Here is a 17,055-nt window from a genome sequence, read left to right on the forward strand (position 1 = left end):
GCGCCTTCCAGAGAGGCCACGCCTTCAGAAAGCCGCCTGGAGAGCCCAGGGAGGCTGGAGCCAACAGGGGCCTCGGTGAGCATCTAGGTCCGCCTCCTTAGGTTGTAACGACAATAATAAAAATAATCACATTTCCAACTATAACAACAGCTAATGCTGCCCACGTGCCAGGCCGTGCACTTTCCACTCACTGTTTTCTTTAATCTGAACAACAGCCCCATAAGGGGATGTTCAATTATACCCCCATTTTACAGAGGAGAAAACGGAGGCTAGGAGAGGTGGACTCACATCTCACCCCAGGCCACAGAGCCTGTACTCTTAGCTAACCTCTGGGCAACACTGCCAGGTGACAGGGAGACAGAGAATAGCTACAATGAACACCACAGCAATGGCAGGGCAGTTGCAAGACTGAAGTGGGTTGAGGCTCCACATTTTTAGTTGTGTGACCTTAGACAGATCACATAACCTCTCTGGCCTCAGTTTCCCCATCTATAGAATGGAAATAAACACAGTCCCTTTCATCAGATTGAACGTTCACAGGAGGGAGAACGACAGAGCCTCCACTACAGAGTGGAGGGGAACGGGTGCCATGAGGGCAGGGTTCTGGGAGTCCCCAGACAGCGCCCCAGGTTCAAGGCCTTTCCCGCAGCAAACTCCCCACAAAGCCAGTCTTGCCCAAGGCTGCTCGGGGCCTGGCTCCACCAGGACCCCCGCAGGGCAAGTGAATGGGTCACAAACCCCCTTCCCTAAGAGTGCCCAGGGATCCCACTGTGGGTGGCGAGACCCAGGGGTCCTGGGGTGTGCCGTGGGCACCCAGGTGGCAGCACCTGAGCCACGGGGACCCCGAGCACCCCCAGCCCTCCTGAGACCTGCTCCCCTCGCCCCAAGGGCCCCGGCAGCAGAATGGGCGTCTGGGGGAGCCTCCCCTGGGCCGTGCCAGCCTCCCGGTGCCCAGACAAAGCCCCCTCCCCCTGGCCTCCGGGGAGGGGGGCGGGTGGGCGAGGGAGCTGACAAAGGGAGCCAGTGGGGCTGCACCCGGGGCTCGTGCCACTCCCTCCCCGACCTGCCCAGAGCGCCAGCACCCCCTCCTGCCACTCGGCCGCTTGGCTGGGGCGCCCGGCACCGTTGCTATGGCGGCAGCTCTGGGGAAGCTGCAGCTGGGTAATTATTGCGAACATCCATCCTGCCTCCTGCCCGCCCCGGAGAGCAGGGTAGCGAGCAGCCGGGGCCAGGGCAGCCCCTCCTCACTGGCTGCCGGGTGGCCGCACCCAGGCCTGGCACGGCGCCCGCCCGAGGTGCGGAGCGGAGGAGAGCCACGCAGGGAGCGCGGGCAGCGGGCAGTCGGGCTCCCACGGGGCCGGCCAACTCCGCTTCCGCCCCGGCCCCCCACCCCAGCCCCGTGCTGGAGCTGGCCAGCCAGCCCCGAACTTATTTTTTCTAGATATCAACATACACGCCGCACACAAAACCCGCCAGAGAGGCTCTTTTGTTCAAACGGAGTCTTTCCTCGGCCTTTTTGGGGCAGTGGGAGGCCACAGTGCCTGGTCTGGGCTCGGGCCTGTCACACAGGGACTGTCGCCCTGGAGGAGGAGGTCCCCCTGGGGCCCCACCGTGGGCCCCACCACCTCCTCAGACCCAGAAGCTCGCCCTGGCCCTGGTGTCTAAATATAGCTCAGCCTGGCTGAGCTTGAGGTCACACGCGCTCCCAACTGCCCCGGGATGGCCACGCGGGGGGCGGCGGGCGACGTCCATTTGTCTGGGCGTCTGACAAGCATCTCAGGAGCCTTTGTCCGTGCCGGGCACCATATGGGGCCCAGAGCCCCAGCCACGAAGCAGGCCTGCCTCTGCCTTGCAGGGCTCATGACCCCCTTAGAGAGACGCACAGCTGTGACACTAGGAGCTCACTCCGCGGGGGGACATGAGAAAGGGGCCCCTCACGTGGACTGGAGTGAGTGAGGAGATGGCAGGACTGAGGGAAGGGGTGGGTCCAGCCGAGGGGAGAGGGAGCGGGCGGGCCGGGCCTGGGACAGCCTCTTGCAGGGTAGGAGTGTGGGGTGCACCCCAGGCAGGACGTGGGGCCAGGAGCAGTGGGAGGTCGCTCCTGCAGGCCAGGGGTCAGCAGGCCGCAGGCCACAGGGCCAGCCTTTTCTCTCCTCTGGCCCTCGCCGCCCCTTGGGGCTCTGCACAGCCCGCACCTTGGTGGAGGGCATCTGAAGGGCACTCAGCAGGAGGTACCTGCTAGGAACCTTGATTTCTAAAGGTCCCTGGGGGCCAAGGTGGAAATGGAGGGGGCGTGAGGGAGGTGGGGAAGCTGGCGGGGCAAAGGCCGTGGGTGAGGCAAGGCTTCCTGGGACAGCAGGTTAGAGGGGAAAGGGAAGAACAGACAGGACGTGGGGCTGAGAAGGAGGGAGGGCATGCCTCTCCCACTACCTGTGTCCCCTCCCCAGACCTCAGTCATCTAGGCGCTGACCAGGGCCCTGCATGGGACGAACATGCAAAAATAAAAGGGAAAATGCTGAAAGAGAGCCCAGCCCCAGCATGCCCCCAGACGTCAGGGCCTCGGGGAGAAGGCTGTCTTCTCTTCCATCGGTGATAGAGGGAGAGTGGCCTGGGCTTCAGCATAGCCTTCTGGGTAGGGACCATCTGGTCCTGACGGCCTTCGGACCTCACACTTACAGTCACAGCAATAAATCTTCCCAATGGGCCAAGGTTTTCCAACTGCAAAGCTCTTTCCCATCCAGCATCTTACACTATCTTCAAACAGTCCTGGTGCTTGACTCCAGGGAGAAACAGCATCGCAGACGTGAGGAGACTGAGGCTCAGAGAAGTGAGCTGACTTGCGCCGGCAGGGACTGGGGGGAGAGGGGTCATGATGTCAAGTACCCACTAAGTGGCGGGAACCTTGCACACATCACTCGGGGCTGCAGCTAGAAAGTGTCCAGGAGCAGAACTTGAACTCACAGCTGATCCCCTGGTCCAGGGGTCCCCTCGCCCGCCTCCTGAGACAGAGGCTGGCAGGAAGCAGAGGCCAGGCCAGGCCAGGCTCCACTCCCTCTAACAGCATGTTTTCTGAGACTAGAAACCAGAAGGCCGGGGGGCCAAGGCAAACAGAAATGCCCTTAGAAATCACCCAATCTGACTGTGACCATTTCTATCTTACAGATGGGGAAACTGAGGCTCTGGCCAGGCCCGGATCCAAAGAACCTGCTGTTTTCCAGATTTTGGAGTAGCTCAGACTGGGTGGGTGGGTAAGTCCCATTATCCCCAGAGTCCTATTGGGTCCAGCTGTTCACGTAGTATGTGGGGTTTTCACCTGGAATGTGGGAGAAAGAACTCCAGATGCAACTTCAGGAGAGAGGGTTCCGGGCCAGCCCTGCAGCTAATGTCAGCCCTGGGGACTCGCAGGTCACCGGGTTAAAGCGACTTGGAGCAGGAAGAATGAGGAGGGGCAAGCCCCAGCCACCTGCAGTAATCTCAATAGTGCAAGTGACAGTGACGGTGCACGTCCGGTGCCATGTGTGAGAAAATGAAGCCAAGGCCCTTGAAGGAGCGCCTGGCACGTGATGAGGCTGCAAGACACACTCGCCACGATTGTTATTATTGTTCTTATCCCTCTGCACCAGGTCTCTGCCCGGCTTTTCTCACTTCATCCTCAGCGTGACTCTGTGAGTGAGGCGCTAGTATTATCTCCATTTTAGAGACTAAGAAATGGAGGCTCAAAGATATCCATCCATCCATCCATCATCCACTGTCCATCCATCCATCCATCCATTATCCATCCATCCATCCATCCAACTTCCTTCCTTCTTTCTTTCCTCCCATCCATTCCTCCTATAGCCGAGACCCAGTGCTGGGTACGGGCCTACAGGGGTGAGTCAGTGGTCCTTACCCTGCCCTCATGGGGCTTCCAGGCTAGACAGTTTCCTAATCTGTAAAACAGACATCATGGTGTCCATCTCCTGGAGCTGTTGGGAGAGTATGCTGGCGTGTTTGGAAGGCCACAGCGCCAGCAGCTGTATTAGTAACGCAGATGTCATTGGCTGCAGTGGATAATGAGGGTGGTGATGAGTTGCAAGCCAGTCCCCAGCCTGGCATCCACAGCCCACAGGGCAGTCCTGGTCTCCCATAGCTGCCAGCTCCGCATGTGGCACCATGACCCAGACCAGGCTTTTCCACCATCAACATGCCAGGTTGGGAATTCCGTGGCGGTGCAGGGGTTAGGACTCAGCGCTCTCACTGCTGGGAGCCGGGATTCGATACCTGGTTGGGGAACTAAGATCCCGCAAGCCTCGTGGTGTGGTCAAAATAAAAATTAAAAACTTTTACAAAATAGAAAAATAAAAACAACAAACAAACAAACAAAGAAAAATGCCAGGTTCACTCCCACCTGGGGCTTTTGTTCAGGTCCTTCCAGCCACCTGGAAGGCCCTTCCCTTCCTCCCCAACCCCACCCGTCTCTCCAGATGCTCCCTCCTCACACACACACACGCACACACGCACACACACCTTCTCTGTCCTTCGTCCTTCATTGATCTCAGACTCTCTGGGGAGTCAGCACCACCTCCTTACACACATTTTAGCTCCTTGTGGGTTCAGGGCCTGGGCTCTGGGGCTGTAGAGGCCTGAGTTCAAATCCTGCCTCCTCCACCCTCCAGGCCTCCGCTTCCTCGTCACTTGCAGGGTGGGGACAGTGATAGGACCGCAGGGTGTGTGCCTCAGGCTGGGGGTGGCCCCAGGCTGCAGGAGGTATTTTATGAGGAACAGGCCCTTAGGAGGGTTCTGTTTCTTTGGTGCCCCTGTGCTTTCCACCTCCCGTGCCCGCCCTTCTTTGCCCCATGCTGCCCATGTAGCGGGAAGCCTCAGGTAAAAGGACTCCCAAAGGGGGCAGGGCCTTCATCAAACCTCCCCCTTCATGGAGGAATTTCAGGAGGGGTGGACTTTAGAAGGCGGAGAAATCTGGGGATGTGGGGCTCCCCCAATTCTCCCTGTAATCACCCCAGGTAGCAGGCTACTCACCAACAGGGTAAGCCAAGATGGCTCAAGAGTTCTCTGTGGCCCAGGTTTCAACGCCAACCCAGGGGAGTGATTGGAGGCTTGGGGAGGAAGGATTATGCCAGGAGAGGTGGCCTGATGCAAAAACGTGACCCACTAGACAGCGCGGTGCCGGTGATGAGCGTGGATGGACACAGGCGGTCTACACCCTTGGGTGGGAGTGGGGCTCAGCTCAGACTTCCCAGAGCACAGTTTGTGAGTAGCTGGCCCACATTCTACCCAGCCCTTCAGTGGTGCCAGGGGCTAGCCAGGTACCTATCCCCGGGAAATCGCTCGAGTGCACAACGAGGCCAGGGCTGTTTGTGGAAGCAAAACGATTTCAATGTCCATCAGCAGGGGACCGGACAAAGAAATGATGGGCCAGCTCACATCGTGGAATACTGTGTGTGCAGCTGTTAGAAAGAGGGAGGTGGCTGTACACGTATTGGCACAAACAATGTCCATAACACGTTCAGTGAAAATAAGGCAACTTGCAGAAGAAAACATACAGAATGTTACCATTTATGTGAGAAGCACACAAACACTACAGACACATCTAAGTCAATAGTTACAGATGATACAGATATGGATATAGATATAGGTACAGGAGCTATAGGTATAGATATAAATCAAGATATAGATACAGGGCTTTCCTGGTGGTGCGGTGGTTAAGAATCCGCCTGCCAACGCAGGGGACACGGGTTCAAGCCCTGGTCCTGAAAGATCCCACTTGCCGCGGAGCAACTAAGCTGGTGCCCCACAACTACTGAGCCTGCGCTCTACAGCCCATGAGCCACAACTACTGAGCCCGCGTGCCACAACTACTGAAGCCTGTGCACCTAGAGCCCGTGCTCCGCAACACGAGAAGCCACTGCAATGAGAAGCCTGCGCACCACAACGAAGAGTAGCGCCCGCTCGCCACAACTAGAGAAAGCCTGTGCACAGCAACAAAGACCCAACACAGCCAAAAAAAAAAATATATAGATCCAGTTAGAGGTATAGATATATATACAGGAGAGTAAAACTTTCGAAAGGATGCCTACCAATTGACAGTAATGTTTCAGGAAAATGGGACTTGGGAAGTGCAGGGAAATTACTTGGGTTTTATTGGCTACATTTTATTAATGTTTGAGATATTACAATGAGAATATTTTCCTAAAATATGTATGTGATGCTAAAAATTCAGAAGGAGCCTGGCCACGTGGCTGGGAGCTCGAGGCAGGGCTGGGCTGGGGGCTCGTGGGAGGCAGGTCTGTGGGGGTCAGGCCTGCTGGGTCATCTCAGGCTGCACCTGGAGCCTCTTCCTAAACCAGCTGTGGCTCCTTTTCCCCGAGGCCAGAGGCAGAGAGAACTGGCTTTGGCAGCGGCAGCGGCACACGCAGGCCCCCTGGTCTGGAGGTAAAGGAAACTGCAACCACTTACTCTGTGAGATGGGCCCACCTCCGCCCCTCGAGGCTGGGCAGCCCCCAGAACCCGGGAGAGGGCGACCTCAGACATGAGGGCAGAGAAGTGGGCGAGGGACCCCAGGAGCCCTCAGACCTGCAGGCAGGATGCCGTGCAGAGCCTGAAGCTGTCTGCCCAGGCTGTGCTTGCACCTGAACCTGACGAACACTGCATTAGAGAAGGCAGCAGCCCACCTGTGCCCCCTGAACACCCAGCCCACGGGTTGATGAGGTCATGGGTGGGAGCGGGGAGAAGGCCATTCTTGGAGCAGCTCTGGTGCTGGCGCCTGAACTAGGCGCTTTTCTTAACTCTCTGTAACTTGGGCCTTTTACTTTTGTTCAGGGTCCGTTTTTTTGTTCTTTGGTTTTTGACACACAGAGCTGGGGAGTTGTTTTGGCCAGATAATGAAAACAAAGAGTTAAAATAATTCCAACAATGCAAAAGGATACATAGTGACAAGCGTTTCCCCATCCTTTCTCCCAGCTCCCCGGTTCCCTCCCGGGAGAATCCGCGGATGCAGGAGTAGATGCGTCTATTCAGACCGCCCCCCCCCCCAACTACTAACAGAAGCGCACCGCACAAAGCATTCTGTACCTTGCCTTGTTCACCAAAAATATGTATCTTAGAGCTTCTTCATGGCAGGTCCTGCGAGCCGGCTCGTGCTTTTTCATGCCTGGATTTCCATGGCAGACAGAGCTCTTTCTATGTAACGAGTCTACAATTCTGGCCCCATGGTTTCGTGCCTTCCCCCTGTGCTTACTTCTGTTCTGCACCACAGCCCTGGGAGGCATACAGTTCCCTTTGTTACAGATGAAGAAACGAGGGTGACCACCCATCCCTGCTTGCCTGGGGACTGTCCCAGTTTTAGATCTGAGAGTCCCGCATCCCGGGAAAACCCTCATTCCCAGCCCAGCCGGGGTGGTTGGTTGCCCTAAGGGAAAGTGAGGCTGGGAAGGGTAGGGACATTCTCCATGACCTTGTGGGTGGTCAGCGTACACCTGACACTGCAACTAGAGTCCACTTAGCAATGACGACACCATAGGAGGACCATGATAGCAGCGCCTGCTTAGTAAGTGCTTCTCCGCGCCAGCACCTCACCCGGTCCTCACAGTAGCCCCGAGGGGTAGACTGCAGGGCACCATGCACAGAATCTGTGGCCGACAAACCTGGGTTTGATCCCAGCTGCAGGGCTTCCTGCACGTGTGACCGTGGTGGTCAGCTCCCTCTCAGCCTCCAGTCCTGGGCCCAGAACAGGCACTCAACAGTGTTTGTTAAGTGAAAAAAAAAAAAAAGCCAATGAATGAATGAAGTACTAACATTTATTATTCTCATTTTATAGTCGGAAAAACTGAGGCACGGAGAAGTTAAGTCACTGGCTTGAAGTCACACAGCTCATAAGCAAAAGGGTCAGGATTTGAACCCAGGTGGGCTCCAGAGCCCATGAAACTTTGCCCTCTTCTGGAATTTTCTTGCCCTCATGACCCATTGGTGCCCCCTGCTTCTGACTACTCAGAATGGTCCCCCCAGCTAGCCCCTCTCTCCCTACACTGCACTGCCCGGCCCCCTGGTCCCAGCCTCCTTTCGCAGGAGTCTTGCCTCCAGCTCCCCACTCTGGGCTCGGGGGCCCTGCTCTGCACCTCCCTCTGTCCCCCTGGACTGGATGCTCGTCCGAGCCCAGTGAGCTTCAGCCTTCCCCTGCAGACTTCGTTTCCTTTGTTCATTCCTGTATCTGACTCTTCATTCCTTTGCTCAACAAACATTTAGTGAAACTGAAATGAGCCAGCTCAACCCCTGGTGCTGGAAATTCAAAGATGAAACCAGCCTGGGCCTTGTCCTCAGGGGACAAAGAAAACCAGGCAAAGAAACGGCACTCGTAACCCAGTGAGATAGCAGCTCTGATGGAGGTAGCCCAGGCACAGCTGCAGAGCGGGTGGGCATGGGAGCTCCCCGCCCAGGCTCTGGAAGAGCTTCCTGGAGAAGGTTATGCCGGCGTCTGGAAAGATGAAGAGTTAGCAAGACAGGGAAGTGGGGAGAGAGAGTTGGGGGTTGGGGGGCTGTAACAGCTCGGACAAAGTGGCGGGGAGGTAGGAGAGAGCATAAGGCATTCATAAAGTGCAAGGTGTTCCTTCCAGCTGGGCCCCAGGCTGTCCTCTGGTGGGGACAAGTGGCGCTGGGAAACCCACCCCCTCTCCTGGTTACCCAGCCAGCTCTGCTCCCAGCGGGGCTTCCAAGAATCTCATGTCTAAGAATTAAGCAGGAAAAAACAAAATAATCAGCGATGTGGACACGGAATTATGTACGTATGGAGGCTGTTTATCACGGTGTTCTTTCTTACAGTGAACAAGTGGAAACAGCCTCAGTACCCAGCCCTGAGAAATCGCCTCCTAGCCAGAGTCCACCACTGGCTGGAGTCCTCCGAAGGGCTTAGAAGTCAGGTTTTCAGAGATTATTTAATGGCACTGGAAAATGAGTCTGATGTAATTTAAAGCAAAAAACAGCAAGCTGGGGCTTCCCTGGTGGCTCAGTGGTTAAGAATCCGCCTGCCAATGCAGGGGACACAGGTTCGATTCCCGGTCCGGGAAGATCCCACACATGCCACAGAGCAAATAAGCCTGTGCGCCACAACTACTGAGCCTGCGCTCTAGAGCCCGCGAGCCACAACTACTGAGCCCGCGTGCCACAGCAACTGAAGCCCACACGCCTAGAGCCCATGCTCCGCAACAGGAAAAGTCACCGCAGTGAGAAGCCCGCACACCGCAACAAAGAGTAGCCCCCGCTCACCGCAACTAGAGAAAGCCCTCGCGCAACAACGAAGACCCAACGCAGCCAAAAATAAATGAATAAAATAAATTTATAAAAAAACAAAACAACCACAAAAAAACCAGCAAGCTGCAAACTATTTTATTACTCTAAGTTAGGATGTATATATATATACATATATATATATACACACACACACACACACACACACACACACACATATATACACACACACATACATGTGGGAAGATATTAGGAAGAAACGTATCAAATGCTTCACAGTGGTTATCTCTGGTGATGGGCTAACCTAGGGATTGTATTTCCTTTTCAAAAATAATTTCCTGTGCTCTCTGATTTTGCAACAGAGGGCCAGACTCACTTTTATTTTCGGAGACTAATTCTAAGAGACAAGCTCTCTGAGGCCACGACTTCCCTTTCCAGCCTCCTCTGAACCGTACCTCCCGGCCCACCAAGAACCCTTCACTGAGCCGCACAGACCACTGTTCCCCAACATCCCTGTACATCAGCCTCCGTGCTTCTGCCTCTGCTGTTCCTCTGCCTGCCTTCCCTTTCCGTCTCCCTCTGGTGAAACATCCCCAGCCTCCCAAGCCTGCCTCCCAGGCTCCTTCCTCCGAGGAGCTGGCAAACACGGAGCGCCCACGCCATTGAAGGCTGGGTTTACGCACCCAGATCCCTCAGTGGACCCTGAGCTGCTGGAGGTAAGGACCTGCTTTATCTCCACCCCCACAGATGCTTCATTTGGGGGCCAGATTTATTTGTATTTATTCCCCCAACACTTTATTTTGAAAGTGTCTAAACCTACAAGAAACAATAAGATGAACAGCCACATGCCCTTCACTTAGATTCTTCACTATTTGCTTCTTCCCTCCCTTGCCTGGTCTTGCTGATCCAGTGCAGACATCTCAGCTGGGGATGGGAAGTTGCTCAGTGGCCATTGGAATGAAGGAAAGAAGGAACGCGGACACGGCATTGCTCCCCTCTCTATCCTCTGCCCCAGCGCAGAACCTTGCACAGCAAAGCATCGCTCTTTCTAAAAGGCTGAAGTCGAGTTGCCCACCTGTTTGGAGGCCGGCTGCCCGCAGTCAGTGCAGCCCCTTCGCGGACACCCGAGGCCTCACCGTCCCTTCCGGCCTCATCATCACTGACGCCCGGGAGGCAGCCTTGTCGCCACGCCAGCCTGCACCCCGCACTCTGCGGTATTTGGCACTTGGAGCCTCTGCCCTCCTCGCTTACCTGGCATGGACACATGGCCTCTCCTTCCACATCTTCAGAGAAGCAGAAGCCTTTGCTGGCCTTTCCTCAGCCTCTCGGGACGAGGGCAGCCTCTGTGAGGGCGATTGCTTGTGCTGTTTGCCCAGGACTTTCCGGTTTAGCCCTGAAAGTCCTGTGTCCTGAGGATCCCTTAGTCCCTGGCAGACCACGATGGCTCTTACAGGGCGGGTCGGACCCCACTGCTAGGAGACAACGTCTGTAAGCTGCTCGGGGTGAGCCCACGTCCCCACGCCCACCACCAAACAGGGCCAAGGCAACGTTTGCTGATGCTGGCTGACTGCCTGGAAGAACGAACGAACAAACGAATGAATGAATACGAATGAGTGGACGGATGAACAAACGATAATGTCACCTCCTTTGAATCTTTGCTCAAATGTCACCTTCTCTGTGGGGCCTTCCCTGGTTGCGCTGTCTCACATGACAACCCCCCGTGCCCCCCTCCCCCTACCTGTTGTATGAGTTTCCTCAGAGTCTATATCACCAAGTGACATTCTCCATATGGCACTGTTCATTTTCTCTGGGGTCTGTCTCTCCCACTAGAGCGTCAGCTCTACCAGGACAGGAGTTTCGTCTGTCTTGTTGGCTGCCGTATCCCCAGAGCCTAGAATAGTAGGTGTTCAGCAGGTATTAGTTGAATGAATGAATGGATGAATGAGTGAGTGAATTGGCGTTTTCCTGCAAAAGGTGGAGCCTTGTGGCCTTCTTACACATTTGCTCTTCTGTGCAACTTGTTCGACAGACATCAGCATGCCCTGCGTCAGCAGGTGGGGACGGGGTGTACAAAGCAGGACGCCCAGGCTGATGGCCTCATGGACGAGGGGCAGAACCAAAGAACCATCACGCCTGGCTGTATGTGAGGCCAGAGACCCGGCATTTGGGGATGGGGTCTCTGGGGCAGGACCCCCTGCACTTTGCGACAGCCCTAAAAGGCCAGGATCACGGTAACCGTGGCCAACATACGTTAAACACTTGCTATGGCCCAAGCATGGTTCTGGGCTCTTCATGTGTTTTTTCTCAGTTAATTCTCAAGTCTCTGAGGGGCTGTTGTCGTCCCCACTTTGCAGATAAGGAGACTGAGGCTGGGGAAGCCGAGTAACTTCCTCAGGGGACCACAGTGAGTAAGTGGGGAGTCAGAATCACACTCCAGAGCCCACCGCTGACCCCAGTGCCCTCGAGAAGGAATAAGGCTCAGAGAGGTGGAGTCCCACTTGGTGGCCGGCCTGGGGTGGTGCAGAGGGTGACCAAAGGGAGGGGGACAGGAGTCAGGGGAGGAGTAGAGAGACCCCACACCAGGTGGGTTGGGATCCACGTTCCAGAGGTGCAGAGCAGCTCCCCAGGAGTGGGGGACAAGAGGGACCAGGCCTGGCTGGGGAGGTGGGGGCAGACTTCTCGGTGGAGGTGTCCCCGCTTCCTCTCCTCTCCTGGGAAATGAATACAGAAGCAGTGGGCAACTGTCTCCCGCCCTTCGTGTGGGCCCGAGAGCAGTGTGAAAAGGCTGGGCCGGGCAGCAGCCCCTCTCCCAGCCGCTCCTCCTGGGCTCCCAGCCTCCATCCACCTGACCCACCTGGTGGTACCAAAGCTCGTTCCATGTCAGGAGGTGGCCGGGTGACTCAAGGTTCTCTGACATATCTGATTCTTCCACCCACCTAATACAGACAGGGAAAACAAGTTCACACAGTGAGGAAGCCGCCCAAGTCACCAGCAGAGGGGGGACTCCAATCTCAACTGTCTGGCTCCAAAGCCTGTGCCCCAAACCCCTACCCAGACCTGGGGCCCCGGCCCACCCTGGATCCCGCCCTGCCACCCACCCTGCCAGCCTGCACATCCCAGCAGACACTGCATTCGAGGCCCCACCGCGTCCCCACGGCCCAGCGGAGGCCTCAGCGCACAGTAGGCCCACGCCAGCACATCCTCGTGATTTACATCTTGCAGCAGTGACTTCCCCATTTGCACGCTACCCTCCAGGTCCGGGGAGTAATAACACTCCCTCATTCAAACAACTCAGCCTTTTCAAAGACATCTCTTCATCAGAGGGCAGAGAAGCAGCAAGAACACAGGCTTTCAACCAGCCAGCCTGGAAATGACCCCCAGATCCACCCTCAGCTGTTTGAAAAGGTTAAGTGGCTGCCCCTCCCCAAGCCTTGATTTCCCCCTCCGTCATACGGGGTGGACAACAGTCATGGCGAGGGTTAAAGGAGACACCATGAGCCAGGGCCAAGCACACGGTAGGTGCTCCGAAGGGTGATTTTCTCCATTGAGGGTCACGACAACCTCCAGGGCTCTCCCAGGGTCTGACCCTGACCTGCCCCCGCTACTTTTAAAGTATGGATTTCTTTTTGTTTTCTTGTTTTTGGCTGAGTCAGATCTTAGTTGTGGCATGTGACATCTTCGTTGTGGCACTTGCGGCACGCAGACTTCTTAGTTGCAGCATGCGGACTCCTTAGTTGCAGCATGCAGACTTCTTGGTTGCGGCATGTGGGATCTAGTTCCCTGACCAGGGATTGAACCCAGGCCCCCTGCATTGGGAGCGTGGAGTCTTACCCACTGGACCACCAGGGGAGTCCCAAAGTATGGATGTTTTGAATCATGGTATGTGTGAAAAGTTACAGAACACACAGAAATGAGCTGCCCCCTGGTTGGAGCGCTCCAGGCTGGCACAAATGTACTCATGACAGGGCTTCCGCTTCCAGAGTGTCTTCCTCGGGCCGGGGGCTATACCAGGTGCCAGAGGCGTGCAGTCTCCTTCCTTCCTCCTCACAGCTTCCTCCACAGAGGGTCCTTAGTTACCCCACCTTACAGATGGAGAGACCAAGGGTCCAAGCGGTGAGGTTGCTTCCCCAAGGCCCACAGCCAGTGAGTGGCGGAAGTAGGATTTGTTTTCGTGTAGAGCTATATTTATTGACGTGGAAAGATGTTTACAATATATTATTAAACGAAAAAGCAGCACATAGGACAACAGAGTATAATTTGGGAGAGTATCATTAAAACGTAACAGTGGTTGTCTCTAGGTGATAGGATTATGGACTTAACAATATTTTTCTTTTTTCTTCTGCTTGTTTGTATTCCCTAATTTTTTATAGCAGCTTTATGGAGCTATAATTCACATAGCATACAATTCACCCATTTAGTGTCCAATTCAATGGCTTTTAGTGTATTCAGAGCCACGCAACCATCAGCACTGTTTTCTAGTATTACCACAGTCCCTTCCCAGAAAACCCCTACCCATTAGCTGTCACTCCCCACTTCCCCAAACCTCCTCTATAGATTTGCCTGTTCTGGACAACTCATGCAAAAGGATTCATCCACGCGGTCTTCGCGACTGGCTTCTTTCACTCAGTATGATGTCTTCAAGTTTCACCCATGTTGTAGGATCATTCATTTTTATGGCTAAATAATAGTCCACATTATATTTATTAATTCATCAGTCAAAAGGCATTTCGATTATTTCTACCTTTTGGCTATTATGAATAATGCTTGCTATTAATATTTGTGTAATTTTAAAAATTTAATTAATTTATTTTTGGCTGCGTTGGGGCTTCGTTGCTGTGCGCAGGCTTTCTCTAGTTGCGGTGAGCGGGGGCTACTCTTTGTTGCGATGCGTGGGCTTCTCAATGCGGTGGCTTCTCTAGTTGTGGAGCACGGGCTCTAGGTGCACAGGCTTCAGTAGTTGTGGCACATGGGCTTAGTTGCTCCGCGGCATGTGGGACCTTCCCGGACCAGGGCTTGAACTCGTGTCCCCTGCATTGGCAGACAGATTCTTAACCACTGCGCCACCAGGGAAGCCCCTTTGTGTGATTTTTTGTGTGGACATGTGTTTTTAATTCTCTTGGGTAGATACCTCAGAGTGCAATTGCTGGGTCATAGGGTAACTCCATGTTAACCTTTTGAGGAACTGCCAGACTGTTCTCCAATATAACATCATTTTACATCCCCGCCAGCAGCAGATAAGGACACGGTTTCTTTACATGCTCACCAGCACGTATTATTATCTGTCTTTCTGATTCTAGCCATCCCAGTGGGTGTAAGGTGGTGCCCCATGTGGTTTGAATTTGCATGTCTCTGATGGCTAATGACGTTGAGGGTCTTTCATGTGCTTGTTGGCTGTTTAAATGTCTTCCTTGGAGAAATATCTATTCAGATCCTTTGCCCATTTAAAAAATTGGGTTACTTGTGTCATTATTTTAAGTTTTTGGAAGGAGGATTTGAACCCGGGTCCTGCTTGACCAATAGATCCTGCACTTGCAGGCGTGTACCCCTGCCTCCAAGGAGCTCTGGACGCACCCTGGAAGCCTGCCCATCCTCAGGGCAGGTGAGGGCCAGCACAGCCCTCGAGCCTGGCGGGGGCCCAGCACATGACAGGTGCCCAGGTAAACAGATGGACAGACAGACAAACAACTCTATCTCCAGGAACTGGTGAGCTAAAGGGGGAGAAAAAAGCACCCAGAACAAAAAGTCTGCACCCCAGAAGGAGGAAGCTACTGAGGCCCTGCTCCAAGAGGCGGAGATAAAGCCCTGAGCGCTGAGCGGCCACCATGGCAACTGCTTCTCGTGTCCTCGGTGGTGGTGACCTATCTGCCAGTTTTTATGCTACTGACTGTTGGCCCACGTGAGGCTGGGAAGAGGAGGCCCAGGGAGATTATCAGGGAATCCGAGATCATATCTGTCCAGAAGGGGGCTGTAGTGGGTGTGCAGGGGCGGCAGCTAGACAGGAGAGTGGGGCCTGATGGGGTGTGGCCCCATACCTGTGCCACTGCCCTGGCCACAGGGACCCGCTGCCTTGTCACCAAGGGCACCCTTATCTTGAACACCCAGCTCTGGAGTCCAGCTCCCTGGGTTTAAGGGCCAGTCTCACCATCTCCTTGCTGTGTGACTGGACAAGTTACTTCCCCTCTCTGAGCCTTGGTTCCCTTCTGAGGCTCTCCTGCGGAATGAAGCTAATCAGGTTGAGAATGAAGTGACAGTATAACATGGCCTTAACGTGACCTCTGGTGGGGCCAGGCTACTAGACAGCATGGCTCACCCATGGGGCATCCCTGCCCACCCTGGACTCAGAGCCAGAGGACTGTCACCCTAGGAAACAGAAGCCAGAGTCTCCTGAGAACACTTGAGACCAGCCACTTGCAGGAAGCTTCACCCTCAGACAGGAGCTTAAGTGCATGGCTGCAGAACAGGGCAGCTTTTGGGGGCTTCGTGGTAAAGGTGGACTGTGCAGTGGTTACGAGAGCAGCGCCTCACTCAGGCAGCCTGGGTTCAAATCCCAGCACCACCACTTGCCAGCTGTGAACCTGGACCAGGACTTGTCTCTCTGTGCCTTGGTTTACCTTTGGAAAATGAAGATGACAACAGTCCTTACTTTATAGGTTGGTTGTGAAGATTAAATGTATTAATATAGGGAAAATAGGGATAAAGTCTTAGCTTTAAAATAAAGGCTAGAGCATCTTCCGAATCCTTTTCTTTGGACCCCGTGCTCCCCAAGATTCTTCCAGAGTCCCCAAGATTCCTCCAGCTCTTATATGTGGAGGAGGGAGAGGTTTTTTTTACTATGTTGGCATTTCCCAAAGTGGGACCCATAGCCCTCTAAGCTCACTAGATGGTCCAGGACACCATCGTCAGAGGTCTGCCTGCTGCGTAGACAGAGCTGCTGCCTCTAGAATTTCACAAATGCACATGAAAGGCTCTGAGAAACCCTGCAGAGAAGAAACCGCATTGGATGGTTAAGTTGGTGTTTCCCAGATTTATTTCACCATGAACACCCTTTTCTTTCTTTATTGTTTTTTTAATTTTTAAAAATTAATTTATTTATTTATTTTGGGCCATGTTGGGTCTCCATTGCTGTGCGCGGGCTTCCTCTAGTTGCGGCGAGCGGGGGCCACTCTTCATTGCCGTCCGCGGGCTTCTCATTGCGGTGGCTTCTCTTTTTGCAGAGCACAGGCTCTAGGCTCGCAGGCTCTAGGGCGCAGGCTCAGTAGTTGTAGTGCATAGGCTTAGCTGCTCCGCGGCATGTGGGATCTTCCCGGACCAGGGCTCAAACCCATGTCCCTGCATTGGCAGGTGGATTTTTAACCACTGTGCCACCAGGGAAGTCCCGAATACCCTTTTCTGCTCAATATCAATTTAACATCCTCCTGGAAAAACATTGATGGTCCAGGCCATTTCTAGCTTGTAATTTCTGCCTCACAGAAGAAACAGAAGGTTTTCTAAAGATTATCATCCCCGCATTGGAGAAGCCCCTTTCAGTTTTTCTAGCACTTTGACACTTGCCCAGAGGAAAGGGCTGCACCCCTGTGGCACGCCCTCAGCCCTGCTCCCAGGGACAGAGAGGACCGGGTAGAGAAAGTCCCCTCACGGACGCCCCCAGGACTGGCTCAGCTCCCTTCCACGCCCTGCAGTCACCTCCAGCTCCAGACCAGACTGAAGGCCCAGAACATTGTCAGGACAGGAGGCGGTGTCTTCTGGGAGACTTCTAGAAAAGTAGTTGCCAAAAAGAAGCTGTTGTGGGTTGAGCCAGCCCAGCCTCAGGCAGGGGAG

This window comes from Grampus griseus, assembly GCF_964374135.1.
Source record: "Grampus griseus genome assembly, chromosome: 14".
In the NCBI taxonomy this organism is placed as follows: domain Eukaryota; kingdom Metazoa; phylum Chordata; class Mammalia; order Artiodactyla; family Delphinidae; genus Grampus; species Grampus griseus.